Consider the following 19,374-nt stretch of genomic DNA (forward strand, 5'->3'; position numbering starts at 1 on the left):
AGGTGTATTTGCTTGAAACAAACTTTGTTGGAAAAAGCTCTTAATGAAGATAGTGTATAACAGAAAAGTTTTACATCACAGAACAATTTTTTTAAAAATAACGTTAACGACAGCGCAAAAAATTATTTTTTAGCACCAAAGAATTTTTAAAAATGTGCAAATTCTGAATATGATTATAACTTTTGGTTTTAAGAAATAGAAAAGCATTAATTTTCTTGTACAGTGGTAGTCAAAATTTTAAGGGCAGATAGCAAAACTACACCATCGCTGCATTTGGTCGGAAAGTTTTGCAAATTTTATGATTAGTAAGTAATAGTAAATGAATTTTTCTCTTATAACTTTTATTGAAAATACAAAGGAATTTCTTATTCGTACAGTTAAAGTACAGTTACAGTACAGTTAAGTACACGTCGGGCAGTTTGAGTTTATACATCCGTGTGGTATATACAAAATTTTAAGGACAACTAGATTTGTGTGTTCTGAAAAGTAAAATTTGCATGTTTTTCGTTCTTCAAACTGCACTACATGACGATATAAATGCTTAGTAAGCAATTGGGAAAGTCACATACTATTTTTACGGCCATCCCGCTTGGTACAAAACTTAAAGAATTTGAAAAAAGGTAAGTAATTACATGAAAAAATTTACTACGTACTGTATGGCAAATTGAAACAAATATGAATAGATAGAGATCGGTCTTTCAGAACTTTCTCAAAAATTCCGACAAATAAGGCTACAAAGACGAAAAGGTAGGAAATCTTCTGTTTCTGTGCGTGGGAAACTAATGATAAGAGACAAGCTTGCTCCAAAAACAAACATCAAGAGATATTAGATGGGAATTCAAGTTGCGATGCAGTTCTCGAACTATTCAGCATCTTTTACAAAAAAAATGAAAAAGTTCCATCATGTGAAATTAATGTCATGACACTCTTAGAAAAGTTCATAAGAAACCATGGGTTGAGCAAGTCAAAAATGCGTTGTTATGGGTAAAAAGCGGGATACTGTAATGTTTTTCAATGAGAAAAAGTTTCATTGGGGTGGACTAGATGGTTTTTGCTATTTCTGGTACGATCTCTGTGAAGAAAAAAAATCTCAATGCGTACATTTGGAGGCGGCTCAGTAATGGTCTGAGGAAGTTTTTCAACTTACGGAAACCATACCAATATATTTTGTGCAAGGCAGAATAAATTCTGAGAGTAATATTGATTTAATAAGCAATATTTTTTAAACCAAAACCGCCGTCAATTACGAATTTAAACTATTTGTTCCAGCAGAATAATGCCTCATTACATCATGTTCTTCAAACCTCAAAACTATTTCTTGATGCTTATTTCGTGAAATTACTGTACCGGCCGGGCAAAAGGCTCGATCTAAGTTTAATGGAAACTTAGCTAGACATTCTGGCACCTGAAGTATGAAAAATGGTATTCGATATCGAAACAAGCAAAAACTCATTTTCTGCATCGAAAAAAACAGGTAAAAGTTTCCACGAATTTTCTTAAACTTCCGTGAGATCAAGACTTATAAAAATTGAAAAAAATGGGAATATTATTTACTACTAGGGCTTTTCAGGGCAAAACAATCGTTTTCCTTATAATTTTGTCCAGTTTTAGCAATGACATTTTTTTTATTAATCACGGAAAATCATTTATGTTTTGTATTTTCAAATATTCTGCATTCCAAAATTATTTCTAGCATTAAAAGGCATTTTGTATATAACTTTTTCTGCTGTCCTAGCAATTCTGATCTAAACTGTACCTATCTCAGTCAGAGACTAGTCAGTCTAGACTTAGTCTAGGAGAAGCCTTTGCGATAAAGCGGATAGACGAGTACAAGTATTATGATAATATATAAATTCTTGTGAATTACTAAAAGAGGGGGAAAAGTTTTTATGGTTATTGGAGGATTTTTGAGTTATCTTCCGTTTTCCTCCTGGTTGGTTTACTGATTGGCAATGTAAAGTTTAATTTTTTTTGCTACACAGTTTAACCGAGAAGCAAAACGTCTTTTTTAACTGAAAATTCTTGTTTTAAGCGTCCAATGTCCTTTCTTGTAGCGCAATGCATTTTATTTGGTGAAATAACGTTTCGTTAACTAGAAAAATGCAAAAATGCTGTTTTTTAACATCGCATCTTCTTGCTTGTCTAACAAAAGAAATTGGTTCTTTTTTTTTTTTTTTACACTGACAAAATTTTCCATGGGATGATATTTAAATTTTGTTTTGTTGTGAGTTTAGTTCTTATTTTCATTAAAAAAGAAAATGTAACGACCTGATGTGTGCATCACATGACTTCCTTTTACACCCATTTAATGTTATTTCCCCATTATTGCAATTTTAATGCGATTCAATAGTTAACTCTCTAAATATCACCAACAGCGGCCAAATTGAAACCAGATCTTAAAAAAATCGCTAAATTTGTCGCCAAGTTGGCGACAAAACCTGGCGACCAAAAGACTCAAAATGGATATTTCTGTGCCTATACATTCTTTAGCACTTATCCGCTTGTGGTCGGGTTGAAAAAAAAATCAACATTAATTCGGATGTGATCAAAATGGAAATTAAGGCCGAATTTTGAGTGTTTTTTTTTTTGCGAATACACTACTTCCTTTTTTGTAAAAAGAAGTAAAAATACGCAAAATCCTGTGCACAAAATATAAATCAATTCGAAAGGTAACGAAAGTTTAAGCTTAAAATAAATGTAGCAAAGCAACAAAAAATCGTTTGGATACTTGAAAAAAAAAGCTACTGTTACTGGGAATTTAAACAACGAACAGGTTCATCCTGTGTTTTATATAGAAAGCAGCACATTCTGAATTGATTCAAAAAGAAATAAACCTTCCAAGCGCACGGCATGAAGTCTTTTGATCACATTAAATTACGCAACGTAATATGCATAAAATACCACGGATTTGATTATGCAAGGGTTCATCAAAGACCTTTTATTTATCTTTACGACAGAAGAAAATTTTTCCAACCCCAAATCATGTTATCTAGTCTAGACAAATATATTACGCGCTGGTTGCAGTTTTGAATAGAAAGCCGAAGTTGCTTAGTGTTCAGAAAAGAAGTTATGTTGACTTTAATGGTAATAGTTAATGTTTCAAAATACTTTTCACTCTTTAAACGTTTCTCTGGGCATGCTGTAAAAGGTTGGGTTGGATTGAATTGTGCATTTCTCTGGAAACATAAATTAATAATATTTCTTCAACAACGATCTAAATTTTGAAAATAGTTATTAGTATGATATGTTTATAAGTATCAGTATTTGCTAAAATCTGTTTTTACTATTTATAGTGGTTCTACTGTGATGGTTTGTTTTCTTATTTTCTTATCATCACTTTTTCAGGGGCTTAAGGACACACTTAAAAGAATAATTAATTAAACAGCGTGAATTCCAGGAAAAAGGAGACATGACCCTTGAATTTTAAAAACTAACCTTCTGCCACTTGCCATGTACCATTCTCTTCAAAATAAATGAATTTCTTGAATCTTAACCTGTTTTTTCGAAATAGTTTGATGACTTTCAGAAAATGAAGCGCAAAATTAAGTTTTCTCTTGATATTTTTACAGAGTAAAAAATCTCTGTTTTGTTACATACTGTAACTTGAATAAACTTATTATCAGCATATAATATTTAGGTTAACTTTTATCTTTTGAATGTCTAGTTAAGCTTTTTGGTAAGTAATTTCAAATTTCTTTTGTTTCAATCATGAAATAGGTCCATTACTGAGGTGACGATTTGATGTCCTTCCGTTACCGAAATACTACATTTTAATTAGTTCATCAAGAACCTATGGGGTATAGAAATTAATATTTTTTATGCAAAGCAGAATTTTGTCACTTGTCAAAGAGGTATGCTTAAAATTTTAATAGATACTTAATTTAGATGGTTTTTAATGGTAACGGAAGTGCAAAAAAAATACGGTAACGGAAGGACATTTATCTATAAGCTGATACAGGGTAATATTTAAGAATACTAGAATAAAACAAACTATTTTTTAAAATTAGTAGTCACATTTAAAACGTATATAAGTAATATTTGAACACAAATAATAAGTGCTTTTATTTAAAAAATAAACTTTTATTTAAATTTAAAAAATATATATTTTGTGATTTTATTTATTCGATTATATGTGATGAAAATCATTAAATCTACGCTTGAAAATTCCTAAGCATGTGAAAATCCTTATGGTATGACATTATTGGGATATGACAATACAATTCAAGTAGAAACATTTTCTTACAAACTTGAAATTAGTATTGGAACAATACAATATTGAAACTGCTTTCAGATTTGTTGCCACAAGTCACAGGAAAGGACTGTTGTGAGCACTGGGTTAAACTGTTAAACGTACTACGAAGAGATCAGTAAATTCAAAGATCAACTTTCAAAAGGATGGAGTAACATCCATTCTCATCCTGACACACAAAATATTCATTATTTGAACCCTGTAACAAGTTATGTTATTGAATATTGTTAGTACTTCAATAAATCTACTTCAACAAATCAAACGGGATTTCACTTAAAAGTCAACAGACTGAGGACCGTTAAAAATAATGTTAAAAATGAAGATACAACTGAATCAAAAGCACCAAATCATAAAGAACTTGCGAAATGGTTTATTAACGTTTGGACAAGTTTTATTAGTTGGATGGAAGGGAAAGAAATTAACAAAAAGCAATATTGGACAGGTACTTCATATAGAAGATAAAGGAATAGAAATAGCTTGTTTGAGAATGCATAATAATGTGGGAATAATCTTAATATTTCCTGAGAAAGAAGATAAATGTTCTATGGAATCTGATAAAAATTATTGAGTATTTAAAGAAATCAGAATTGTAACAGATATTCATTCATTAGATATCACTGTTTCAAACTGTTGTATTAGCTAATTAAATGTTTTTTAGTTGAAATTTACCAAGTTTAATTGCTTTGGACTTCTTGTTCTTCCGTTCCTCTTCTTACGTTACCCTTAACAAATGCGTAATTTACATGCTTAAAATATTTTTTTTTTTAACTAGAGGTGAAATTGTAATAATTGAACACTCCCGTACGTTCTCTAATTTTTATACATATTTTTTTCCCTTTTATAGTTTAGCCGAATTTTTGGGGAGAGTATGATAGCGTGAAAAACATGTCGCAAAAATGTCCTTCCGTTACCGTTTTTTAAATTTGATATTTTAAAAAAAAAGTTACTGACGAAAAGTTCTTGGCTTTGGCTTTTTTAGCAACTTACTATGATGTGTATAAAAGTCTATGCATCAGTTTTTGAAAAATATATGTATTTTGATATGCTCACAGACGGAAATCCATCGATTTTTTTGTAAAAACTGTCATTTCGTTACAGCTGGAATTCACCACAGTTTACAGTTTTGAAATTTTTTGCATTGATTCAAAATCTATTTAATAGGCAAAATCAACAGAATTTTTTTTCAAAAAAAAAAAAAAAACAATGCACAAATATCTTAGCTTTAATTTTTATTCGGTGCTTTAAAAAACATTAATTCAATAAAAGAAAGAAAATGCTTGAAGAAAAATTTCAAAAAATTCGAAGATACTTTTTTTTAAAAAAAAATCATATTTTTTGCAGAAAACGTTAAAGTTTTAAAGTTAAGTATAATATTAGTTTTAGTGAAAGGCATGCAAGAAAAATAAATATATCTTTCGTTCTAATTAAGAAAGAAACAAGACTCAAAAGTCTTTTTAAGCAGAAAAAAATGGAAAAGTTTTTTAAATGATAAAAAATTGCAAAATTTGACGATTTTAGTGTCCCGAACCCCGTTAATATAGTGTTACACAATGAAAGAGTGCTGCATCACAGAAATATAAATATACATTAGTACCATATTATAAGCTTGCTTAGTTTTATTTTTAATCTTGATTATATCTATGAATTTAACTTAAATAAATACAAATAATACGGGAAGTTTCTGTGCTGACGATCTGCGTCGCGATTCGTGTTCAACATGTGGTATTGCTAAGAGATTTTTTTTTAAGTGAAATTTTTGTTGACGGATTTGGGGCTCATAGGAGTGAATCCGATTCACTAGTTTTGAACCGTAAAAGAAATTATTGGAAAAAAGCCTAGAAAAAAATTGCTTTTAATTATTTTAGAATATCTTGCGTGGGAATACCTCCATGAGTCTTCTAACCAGCTACACATGTTCATGCTTTCGAACTTTTCACCTCTTTAGAAACTTAATAAATTGCTCCTTTCTCATCCAAAAGAAAAATAATGGTTATAAAACTCGAAAATTGAGAAATATGGGTGCGCCATTTTTAAAAATTGGATACGAGATCATGGGATAAAATGGTGGTCACATTTGAATTTGGTGGGGTCATTTTACAAAAGAAACATCAAAAATGATTTCAGAATCATTTCTGACGGTTTTTTTTTTTTTTTTTTTTTTTTTGTCAAAGCTATTAGTGATCATTTATTTACAGTTAGTTTCTCTAATGTACTAAAATCCGTCCGCATCTATCTATATATGAGGCAGTGAGAAGAAAAGGAATCTAAGTGCCAAAATTTAAAATATTGAGATAACCAGTAGAAATGGTAGGTGTACTTCTCTTCTGTTTTGAAAAAAGATATAGTACTAGTAGCCATTGTAAATGTTGTTATACAACCCGATTTAGAAAAACGTTTCAATCAGGGCTTACCTGTGACCTTAACTTTGAACACGTTTTAATAAAAACTTGAAAATGTCCACTTACATCCCTTAGCTTCTTAGCGTTTTTCTAACGTAGGCGCATTTATACTTGAGTGAGCGTAAAAAAATTGCAGGATAAATTTTATCAATTTTTAAACGTTTATCGAAACAGCACTTTAACATGGTCTGAACATAGCAAGCTTTCTTACTAGTGAGATTATCCATCAATTTAGCTTTTTTTTTTCATTTAAGATATACTATTTGAACCTCTTTTTTTAAATGATAGTTTAACAAAAATGAAAAATCATGTTATTTTTACGAGAAAGATTTACTACTGTTTTGAAGATTTACTAATTTTTTAAAGCTTTACTAATAATTGCTGATTCAGCGAAACAGCACTTGAACATGGTCTGAAGATGGCAAGCTTTCTTACTATTGATATTTTCCATCAATTTAGCAACTTTTGTGTGTTATTATACACGGTTTGAACCTTTTTTTTTAATGATAATTCAACAACAATGAAAAATCAAAAACAAAATTTACGTGAAAAATTTACTAATGTTTTGTAGTTTCACAAATAATTCAAATAGGTTAAATATAATTAAATTAAACTGTTGAATCTCGAAGGAATGAAGCCGAAATAAAACATTTACCTTTAAATAATATTTATCCATATCTTAATAAACCATTTACTGCTCCCATTATCTTAAATAAAGAAGGATCAGAAATAATTGGATCTGAAACAATTTGGGTGGTTGAATAATTTGTTTCTAATTCAGTTCATTTGCATTATTGATTTGCAACTCTTCATTAAATAATCTTTGTGCAAACCTTTATCAACGAAGGAATACATTAAAAGCTTTAAGAAAAATCTTCGACGGTTATGTACTGAATACCTAGTTATAGTTACTTTTTTATTATTCCTTCTGAATATTTTCCAAAAAATTAGTAACTGTAATGAAATTAAAACATGTTCGAAATTAGCATACTTTACAGTATTTGCTAATTACCTTATTAGATTTTTTCATAGAAACAAAATATTCACTACATAGAAAACTATAAAATCTGGAGTTGACTACATAATTTATTCAAAATTTTATAACATTGCAACGATGGTGTATTTTTTTCAAAATTAACTGGATTAAACTGCTTTTGAAGAATTTCATTCCTTTCCTTTTTCTTAGCTTTTGAAGAAGTTTATTCCATTCCCTTTTTTTTCTTGAAATTTTGATTTCCTTTAAAAAGTTTAAGACTTAATTTCTTAATTATCTAAAATTTAAAATCGTTGTATTTTTTCATTATGATAGTGTTGTATTTCAATGAAATGGTGTAGCATCTTTATAGAACTAAATTTCAGCAATTCGGCTATTGTTTTCGGTTAACAGATGAACTTTCCAACCAATGTGAATTATCTATTGCACTTAAGAAACATTTAATTTTAACAATGATTTGGAGCTTAATCTTAAGAATGCTTACTAGAACGTTCATAAGAGTTGATATTGATACCAATATAAATTTGTTTGCTTTTGAACTGTAAATTAATTATCTGAATCGACATATGGTATGAATTTGCAATGGGGTTGTTTCCTTCAGTCAAAAGTACTACTTTAAGACACTGAAATTTATAGAATAAGCAAAAAAAAAAAAAAAAACATGGACCCGGAAAATTCTTTCATTTTTTTAAGTTATTTTTTAATTATTTTTTTAAAATGTCCGATTTTTTAAACAAGTCGTGGTCTTTATGACGTCACAAATGATGCACTTTGCCGCACCTTTCTACTACGTTTCCACGTTATGATAATCAAGCAGCGAATTAAAATTGCGCTCTACGCTTGCTATCAACCCTATCGTTGCCAATACACGTGAGTAAAGATGAGAATTAAATATTTTACACTGTGAATGGCAATGCAGAATGGCATTTCATCATTTGTGAAGTCATCGGCAAGAAATGTAAACAATAAAAGGTCATCGATTTAAGTAATTTTTTAAAAATACCAAACTTAAACAAATTATTTAAAAAATGGTTAGATCCTATGTTTTTAAGCATGTTCTTTCAGAAAAAATACTTTTGAAATACTGGAAACGCCACATTGTTTCACATTAACTGTTGAAATATATGTCGAGTTTAGCTTTTGCATAATGTTATAGAAATAGGTCTGTCATTAATCATATTTTTTCAATGCTCTATTTCATTTGACAAATATTCAATGTAATGTTGTTTTTTAAATAAACCAATGGATTTGCTTATTTAGATTTATTTTTACTGTATCAATCATTCTAGTTTCATTTTCATTTTCGTTTAATAATTTAAATTTTAACATAAACATGGAAAAATAATCTCACTATCACAAGCCATCGTAGTTTAACTCGCAAACATCAAATAAGCTGGAGACGTAAATGTACGATTCTCGAAAAAAATATCCCTTGCGTAACGCTAAGTTTTTCTTTTTTCCAGTTAACCAAAGCCTTCAAAAAACAGTGGAGGGTGGTCCAAAGCGGTTTTCGAAGGACGCTCGAAAATTTTAGTTTTTGGATTTTTATCACAACAATTTCGGTTTTATTTCCTAGCAGGGTTTTCGAATTTCAAAATAAAAATGATTTTTGTATTATTTCAAACCCAATATTTATTTATCATCAAACATTACAAACCCCTAATAAACCCGCTTTGCCCTACCGAGGGCCCAAAGCGGGTAAGCTTAACTAATTGTAATTAGGTACATTTGCCAATCAAATATAAGATTATTAATGATTAAAATAATTGACTAGCTACCTGCTATTATTTAAAAAATGTAAAAAAGTTGTACTTATCCAAATTAAAGTCAGCACATCTTTTTATAAAACATAAAGAAATAACTGATTAAATTAATGTACTAATTAATTGCCATCCTAAAAAATAACTTCTTAAAGTTATACTTATCCTATTGAAATAGAAAACCTAAGTCCGCACATGTATCAAGAACTTATGAGTAAATATATGATTAAATCCTATACCAGTTTCACCCGACCCGCTTTGCTCGAAGGCACATTTTTTATTTCAATAATTATAACCTGAAATTTAAAAAAAGAAGCAAACGAAATAACCATCGCAGTTTGTAGATGGATGATGTCAGAATAACGTAATATTATTGACAACCAAAAATATAAGCTGGTCTAATCATAAGTTACAAAACTTTATTTTGTTTTTTTAATAAATGTATAATTTTATTTATTTCAAGCCTGGTTGTGTCATGCCGCTTCACTGCTGCTTTGCTGCGGCTGATTAAAACTTGAGTGTGTTCGGGTAAACACGACAAACGTATGCACCGTCACTTACACATTATGGTGGGGGTATACGAAGGCCTACCCGCTTTGGGCCACACTCCCCTAATGCTATTGGGGAAAATAATACATGCTTTAATATACTATCAAAGCATAACAGTTAATCTAACATTTAATTAATAGTTACTTAAAGAAAATAAAAAACTTAGCCTTACACTCGGCATATTTTTTTTCGAGAATCGCCCAATGCATAAAAAAATTCCTTCCTTATTATTTGCCACTTTTTTTTCAAAAGGACAACTTATTTAAACATATTGACATCTTGTCCTATTAATAATATTATTAATGTAATTTTACTTTTGTTCAACAGATTTATTTTTTCTATCAGTTATTTATTGCATTCTTGTTTAATTATTTATTTATATTTTTATTTTGGTAATTTCTATTTTTAAACTTCAAAAACTAGGAGCCTTTTTTTTTTACTTATAGTAGAATTTGTTCCTTCTTGAATAAGAGCAGAATGTTTTGGCTGCAGTGCATGTCTCAGTATTCTCACATCCGTTGCACATACTTTAGATTTGACTTCGACGATAAATTTTCATCAAGTATTTTGTTAAATGACATTTCTTATATCCGTACTCCTTTTACTCCTGAAAACCCGTAACTATATTTTTCCCACAATTTTCTGCATTATAAATCATTTAAATAACCAAAATTGAAAATATATAAAACCTTTCAACAGTAACTTAAGAATGCAAAAATGCTGCGATATGTGGAGCAAAGTAAACAATTAATAGAACATTTCATAAAAACATTGCAATATACTGTAGAAAATGTGAAAGAACTCATCAGTGGTGGAGGTATCATAGAAGAAAAATACAAAGGAAAGAGTGCAAAACAACCAAACCTTACCCACAAGAAAAGAAATACAAATCAACCAGAGCATAAAAAAAATAATTATCTGACTAAAGCTGACTGCAATTGTTGTACTAGGCAAGGAACTAGATACTTCTGCATTTGCAGTGCTGAAGATAAGAGTAATCGTAAGAGGAAAGTAAACAAATAAATAAAAAAATATCTGAAAATCAGATCAATCACCTAAGTTTTTCATTGAGTGCAGTTCTAACTACTGAATTAGATTCAATAATGTTCACAGCGTATTGATTCGGGAACTAAGATTTTTTGCTGAAACTTTCTTATAAATTTGATATTTCAATCAGTGCTTTCTGAGAGTACTGCCGTCTTTTTCTTCTTTACATTAAATCAATTGCAAAAGATACTGTAAATAAACGTCTATTATTTTGTAAACTATCATTTTGTGACCTTAATATGTTAAAAGATTTTGAAAACTACTTAGTGTTTACTGTTGTTCATAAAGCTACGAGAAATAGTTTATTTGTTGTTAAAACTGCATAGCATCAGTATAATCCAAAATGACGTATCGATGCCACTACATGCAATAATAATCCAACATAAAAGGAGGAACCACTATTCAAGAAATGCTTTTTTTTTTTTTTTTTAATTTATCTTCCAAACTCAATTAACCTTTATGCCAAACTTAAATTTTGTAAGCTAGTAGGTTTCTAATTTAATTGTTCATCAATGGTTCCATCGGCAAAATCCTTTGCATTAAAAATGCATTCTTCGATAAATAAATACGTGTGTTTCTTAGAAAACAGACTAAAAATTGCTTCTGGATATGTGATGAAATTATAAGAAAGACTTCCAGAACCAAAATTATTCAGTATATATCCTTTTACATTCAAGAAGAAGTTATCTGCATTTCTATGCATTGATGCGCGTATTTATTAATTTTTTTTCCTCCAAACTTTGCAAAATGACGATTTTCCCATGGGTAGAATCGAAATAGATGAGGAAAATTGACTTCATGTTGTCTAAGTTTTTCAGTCTTTAAAGTTTCTCTCCATTTGAAAATAAAACTTTGTTTCCGTCAATGTAAAAGGGAATCAGGCAATTTGTACCGTCCTTTTTTCTTTTCGGTCTGTGTTTCTCCTTTTGATTTCCTGACTTTTCCTTTTTTTTCCCCGGTCTTAACTTTCAAGGTTTAGGTGTTGACGTTTAACAATTTCCCAACATCTTTGACACATTTTACTCTTTTTTTTTTGACCATGGCTAATTAATTTGATAAATTAGTCAATAATGTCATCGAACTTTGAAATTATAATCGCAGATCTTAATTTGAGAGCTAGCGCTGGGATGCTTCCTCTGGTTAATAATACTCGATTCTAAAGTTTAAATTAAATTTTCTGCATGATATTTTATTTCTGTAAACAGAATTAGGGAAGTTTATATGCAACACTTCTACCTCCACTATACGCTTACTCAGACCATTGCGCTTAAGATGTATGTAGATAATAACCAAAAATATTTAAGTAAACATTCTAAGTAAACTTATGTTTATTGCCTCCTAACTAAAATACAGATAAATCTGTGCCAGTTAGTTTAGATACAATTATTTATGACTTTGATAACATCAAAATTACAAAAGAGTGTGTCGTTTTTATGTTATTAACCAAAACACGTGTCTGCTGTAATTGGCAATTTGTGCTTTTGTGATGTTGTTTTTTCTTACTTCACTGTTCAGCACAAATGTATTTATTTATCTTAGAGACTCATTTGTTCATTTTGAGCATTTCTCTTCCCAGAATTTAAATTTCTTGAAGTCATTTCGGTTTTATGTAGTGAGATTTTCCATCCTAACCAGGGGTGGAAGTTTGGAAAACAGTCAGTACCATGGAGGGTGCTTCTATCTGCTCGGGAAAATTGAGCATTAGTGAGATTTCACTACCCCAAACGGCTCTGTATCTTGAAAACTAGAGCTAATCTCACCTTTTTATGGTGATTGTTGTGTTTAGCGAGGCAAAATACTTCTTAAATAGTTATTTTTGAACCAGATGCATTTTTGGTGTTGACTGGTGGTATCAGGAGAATATACAGATGGTGGCCAAATTATTCAACTGAAATAAACTTTTCTGTATTTTTATTGTTTTTTATTGTTGTTACATAGTTCTATTATTTGAAAACATTTTGAAGTTAATTTTAAGGATTAAAGTTTATTCTTTCAACACTTTACTTTTTTTTTAATATTTTAAATGTGTCAAACGTCAATCTCCGTTAAAGTTTCAAGTCACAAGCTTCTTCTTGTGAGTGATTTTTCGAAAAAATTAACGATTCTATACAGAATACTAGGTACCTCAGATAGCCATATCATGTATTGAAAGCATGCCATGCGGTATCCAAGCCGTGATAGCAGCAAAAGGTGGAGAAACTAAATATTAAGTACTAATTTTTTAACTATTTATAGTATCGATCAGAAGGTACTTTGCGTTCACTTTGTTTAATTTATATTTTAAAAAACAACTTTAAAGTGCGTTCAAATATTAAAACCATGTAACAACAAAAAAAAAAACAATAAAAATACAGAAACGTTAGTTTGAGTATAATAGTTTGACCGCCCTCTGTAACATAAATTCATGGAAATAAAATAATAAAATAACAGATAATACTTAAATGTGGCTTTAAAAAATACCAAAGAGTAAGTCAATCTCAAGTTTTGCTGACACGTCGTTATTAAATCGCTTATATCTTAAAGATATTAAATTGTATATCAAATCCATTGTCCAATAAAACCCGGAAAATTCACGAAAAGAATACAGCATCATCTACTCTTAGAAAGTTTTCACGAAGTTCTTACACTTTCTCGAAGCAGGAGAACCTTCAATAAGAAAGAAAAGAAAAATATATTTTTCGCCGTTTCTTTGACATTTCAAGCTCCATTAGACTCATGGAACAACCTATAACTTTGACATACAGCCCAGAATCCTTCAAAAATCGTGTTAAAGTGGGGGTGATACTATACTCCAGCACATCTGTTACTTGAAAAATATATTTACGGTATTTTTTCACCCCCGACCTTATTTGAGGCTCGAGAAATGTTTCCTACGCTTTTGTATTGAAAGGAGTATTTTACTGGAATCGCGCGCGATGCTACTACTACTACATTTAATCATACATTTTACAAAGTATCAAAGTTTTAGGACGGTTCACCTATTTAAGAGTTAGAATGAAAGCTTGTAGGTAGGCTGTGACTTATTTATGAATTTTTTTCGAATGTATAATGCTTTCACATAGTATGTTAAATACTAAATATTTTTACTAATTATTACCTAAAAAGTCAAAGAACTCATAAACTCATGAGTTGAAGTACTAGTGTTGATCGTTTGAAGAAAAAAAAATTTGCGATTTCTTTTGAAAAAACTCAAGATTTATTAATATCATTCCACTCCTGGCAAATGAATTTAGTGATTCGTTTTTTAAACTTATTTATTGTTGTTATTATTATTATCATAATATTATTGTTATTTAAGGCGGGTTTTTAAAAATGTTGTTGTCTTAATGCAGGAAAAAGTATTAAAATGTTTTGAAGCATTATTGAAACAAAACTTGAGTATACTGAATACAAAGCACAATTGCTTATTGAAGTAGTAATTGTAAATAACCAAATAAGAATTCATGTTACGAATAACCAAACTAGTAGCAAAAAAAAAAAAAAAATAGAATAGTTAGTAATTTAAAATGTTAGCTTTCAGGCTGACATTAACATATTTATGAAAATCTGTTGGAAGCAAACTCAATGTTATTATTCCATGTAAACCCAAATACTTATACTACTTGTTACCCATCTAGTCAAGAAAATAAGACATAAATTCATGAGTTAAAAATCTCGGCTGCAATCTTTTGGTGGAAACATTTATTTCTTCTTATGAATCATACTATTAACGTCCATTACATTAAATTCCACTCCTGGAAAATTACTTCTTAAATTAATTAATTTAGTTTAAAACGTTTCTTTCTATTAGTATCATTATTGCTATTATTATTATTATTACTATTTACAAGGGTATTTTTACAATTATATAAATATATATATATATATATATATATATATATATATATATATATATATATATATATATATATATATATATATATATATATATATATATATATATATTAGGTATAATAAAGCGCGTGATAATATAATAAAATGTGTCAAAAAAGTAATTAACTAGAAATTGAGTTCATATCGGTATCATTCTACAGAATTTCTGTAACATTTAACTTTTGTCTATGTTCTTTATAAAATTTGTGCAATGAAACATAAATCTAACATATTTGGTGTAGAATACGGTGGAACGAAAAAAACAAAGTTTTTATTTTCGAATCGTAATAGTGCGGAAAAGTTGCGATTGGGAAAGACTTACAAAACAAAACAAAAGATTTAAAAATCGGATAATATCTTCCGATCCCGCAACGAGCCTGAATATTTGAAAAAAATCTAAAATGTCGTGTTTTCTTAGTGATTTTTCAAAAATTTTGTTTTAATGTTTCTTTTTAAGGCTCTAAGACGAAAAAGGTACGATTGGTAAAGCCTTCAGAAATAAAAAAAATTGAAATCGAATAATACCTTCTGATCCAGAAACAAGCCTAAAAAATCTTAAAAATTGAGAATTTCAGGTTTTTTTCCGAATTTTTAACATTTTTGGTTCAATGTACTTTTTCAGGCTACAGAACGGAGAAGTTACGTTTAGTGAAGACTTCAAAACAAAAAAAAAATCTTTTTGAAATAAAACAATATATTCCGATCGCGCAACGAACCTACATGTTTGAAAAAATGTAAACTTTAAGTCCTTTTTCAGCTTTTTTTTTATTTTAGTTTAACGATCCTCATAAGTTCGGTTTGAAATGCTTATGGAAGAACGTTTGTTTATAAAATAAATGTGATATTTTAGTATTAGCCTGCCTGTGAAATTGTCCACATGGCCCTTTAATCCCGCGAGACTTATATTTGTTTATGCCACTCAGTACAGTGTATGCATCTAATACGCCCCATTAGCGCCTCACGATCTTGAATTTATGAGCTTTTTAGTTGACTTGTGTCTATAGGTATCTTACTTAAATGAATAAAGCAGTCGTGCTGGCATCAGTATTTCTCAATGTTTCTAATGTGCGTGTGAAGTCGATTTGCTCTGCTAAACGTGTTTCAAACATGAATCCATCTTTGCAGAAAAGAATTACGAGAAAGTCCTTTGAGTGCCCTATATTTGGCCACCCAAGAGGTTTGCCAACAAATAAGGTCCCTACTTATGAAAATGTACTTCAAAGTTGCTTTCAAGAGAGATTTGAGTTAGCTAGAAAAGTCAATAACACGAAAGTGAGTTTTTCCATTGTTAAAGACATACTGGCGCAAAAAGTTAAATGTATCTTTGATAAGTCCTCAATTCCTACAGTTTCTGTAAAAAGAATTGCACAGCTCATTGATATCTTCTACAAAAAATATCTCAATTTCATGAGATCTTACAACCGAGACAAGGATAAACCAAAGTTTAAAGAAAGGATTGATAAATTTAAAAGTGAAGCAAGGAAACTCTTTGACGTCTCTGCGTGTAAGTGCGTAATGAATGTTGTTTGCACTTGTAAAAAGACCCCAGACATTTGTGAATGTCCAATTTACACGAAATGTACGTGTGAAAAATCCAAAAAGATACCGATCTCTGAACAAAGATTTCTCTATTTTCAGAGGAAACATGGCATAGGAAAAATTGGAACTTTAGACCAAAAGGAAACAAAAAGGTTGAAAAAAAGATTTCAAAGAAAAGCCTATGCCTTAAAACGAAAAGTTACTGAGTGCGTTTCAGTCATGAAAGATGAATCTGATCTTTCAAATGAAGAACAACCAAGTTGTTCAGTCAAGAGAGAACCTGATAATGATTACAAGTCAACCGACCCAGAGAAGAAAACCCGGTGGCAGATGAGGATTAAGCTGAAAACTACGGCACTAAGTAGCGATCGTTATTGCGTATATGATCGTGCAACTGCTGCCATAGCATCCAGTGTGCTTCAAGACGATGGCTTAGTGACTGAAACAGATACTTCTAAAGTTGTTGATAGACAAAAAATTAGGAGAGAAAAGAGCCAAAGTAGAAAGGATCTGCAAACTGGCATTAAACAAGACTCCGTTCAGGGTATTTATTTTGACGGAAGAAAAGATGATACTTTATATATAGATAAGATTGAATCAAAGCAATTTCGGCAAACAGTGAAAGAAAAGCATTATTCTATTATCAAAGAACCTGATTCCGTTTATATTGGCCACGTATCTCCAAACTCTGGATCAGCCAAAGACATAGCGAACAGCACTGTTTCATATCTAAATGAACAAAGAATTTCACTGGATGATTTAGCCATCATAGGTTGCGATGGTACTAAAATCAATACTAGGTGGAAAAGTGGCGCGATTCGTCAATTTGAAATTTATATTGGACACGACCATTGCAATGAGCTATTTGTTTATTACATTTCATTGAGTTGCCTTTTCGCCATCTTTTTCGGTATTTGGATGGTGGAACAACTGGCCCAAATTCGTTTTCTGGACCAATAGGAGAACAACTCAGAGGTTGCGAAAAACTGCCAGTAATAGATTTTCAAGCAATTGACTGTACAATTCTAGATGTAAACAGAAAGTGCTTGAGCAAGGATCAAAGATATCTTTTAGATATATCTCAGGCAATAAAGGATGGCAATTGCCCAAATGATTTGTCAAATCGTGACCCTGGCCCACTCTCACATTCCAGATGGCTCACTTGTGCAAATAGAGTCCTTAGACTCTACGTAAGTGTATCGATCCCATCAGGTGATTTAAAAGACTTAGTGACTTTTATTTTGAGATGTTACATGCCGGTCTGGTTTGAAATAAAGAACCGCAAAAATTTCACAGACGGTGCCATTCATGTTTACAGAACAATTCAAACCTGTCGATACTTACCTGACAATCTAAAACAAGTTGTTTACCCTGTCATTGAAAGAAACTCTTTCTTTGCGCATCCCGAAAACTTATTAATGGCAATGGTGTTTGATGAAAGGAGGCACATAAGAGAACTAAAAGCCAGGGAGTCTGTTTCTAAAGGCAAAAGCATTAGAAACTTTGTCATTCCATCTCTAAATTTCGAAGCAGAAGATTACACAGAGATTATTAATTGTAACACGACAAAGCTATCTTCTCCACCTTTTCTTCGAAAAGTTCCTAACAAAGACATTGAAAATCCTACTGCAACAGGCACTATACCCGAATGGGATATAAAACTATTCCCCTGCCATACGCAAGCTGTCGAAAGATGTGTGAAGCTAGTGACGGAGGCTTCACTCAAAGTGTGTGGATTTAAATCAAGAGATGGTTACATAAGAGCAACATTGAAATCTAGGTCAATTATGCCCGAATTTTCCAAAAAATCTTATTATATATTAGCTTTAACAAGTAACACTTAAAACAATAAGACTTGTATACTGGATTGCAAATTTGGTAAATATTTTATAACTTTCTATTATTTGAAAATGTTTCATTGTTGTAAAGAATGGCAGTTTTGCATGTTTAGAAGATACTTTAAAAGTCAAGAAATCAATTAATGTTTATGTGTAATATAGTGTGTTTTCAAAGGCTTTTCCCTGTAACACCGGGGGGAAAAAACAAGAAGAACAATTTAATTTTTAATCACTGTAAGAAAAGATGAAATTCTCCTTTTTTTTTTTTACTTTTCTTGCTTGTTCCTGGATCAGAAGGTATTATTTGATTTCAATATGTTTTTTTAAGTTTCTGAAGGCTTCAGCAATCGTAACTTTTCCGTCTTAGAGTATTAAAAAGAAACGTTGGAGCAAAGTTTTTAAAAAATCGCTAAAAACACATGAAATTTTCCATTTTTTTCAAATTTTTAGGCTCGTTGCGGGATCGGAAGATATTATCCGAATTTAAAAATTTTTGTTTTGTTTTGTAATTCTTCACCAATCGCAACTTTTCTGCACTATTACAATTCGAAAATAAAAACTTTGTTTTTTTCGTTCCACCCTAGTGTAGAATTGTAATACACTGTACTATACTGTAAGTTGTTTTATGCAACAAAATATAAATCTATGAATAAGAATTTCCCTGCAGTAAAAAAAAATATTGCTTTAATATCACTATTACTAAACTTGATAGATTTAAATCCTCATCTATTTTTAAATATCACTGAACAGCATGGGATTTCCCGGGGTCGTATAGTTCTCGAATTTCGCGCGTTCAAACAGACAGGCGCTTTTTAGAGACCTCATTTTATTTTATACTATGTAGAGAAGAGTAGCATGAAAATTGTAGGAAAATGTTCTGTTTCATTTGATTAAACATTTAAAGGAAAAGACTCATTCATGTTGCTCACTAGTTATAAATATAAAAGCATGGCATTATCATATTTAAAAAATTATAACTTAGGTCTCTGAAAACAATTTCTATTTTGAATTTTTTTATAAGTCGAGCAGAACCAGAACTTCAAAGTGAGAAAACGAAGGTACTGTTTTCTAACCCTCTGTATATCATGATGCACTACGACCATAGTAGCAGAAGGCTCTCCGTGTG

This window comes from Uloborus diversus, chromosome 5 (assembly GCF_026930045.1).
Source record: "Uloborus diversus isolate 005 chromosome 5, Udiv.v.3.1, whole genome shotgun sequence".
NCBI lineage: Eukaryota > Metazoa > Arthropoda > Arachnida > Araneae > Uloboridae > Uloborus > Uloborus diversus.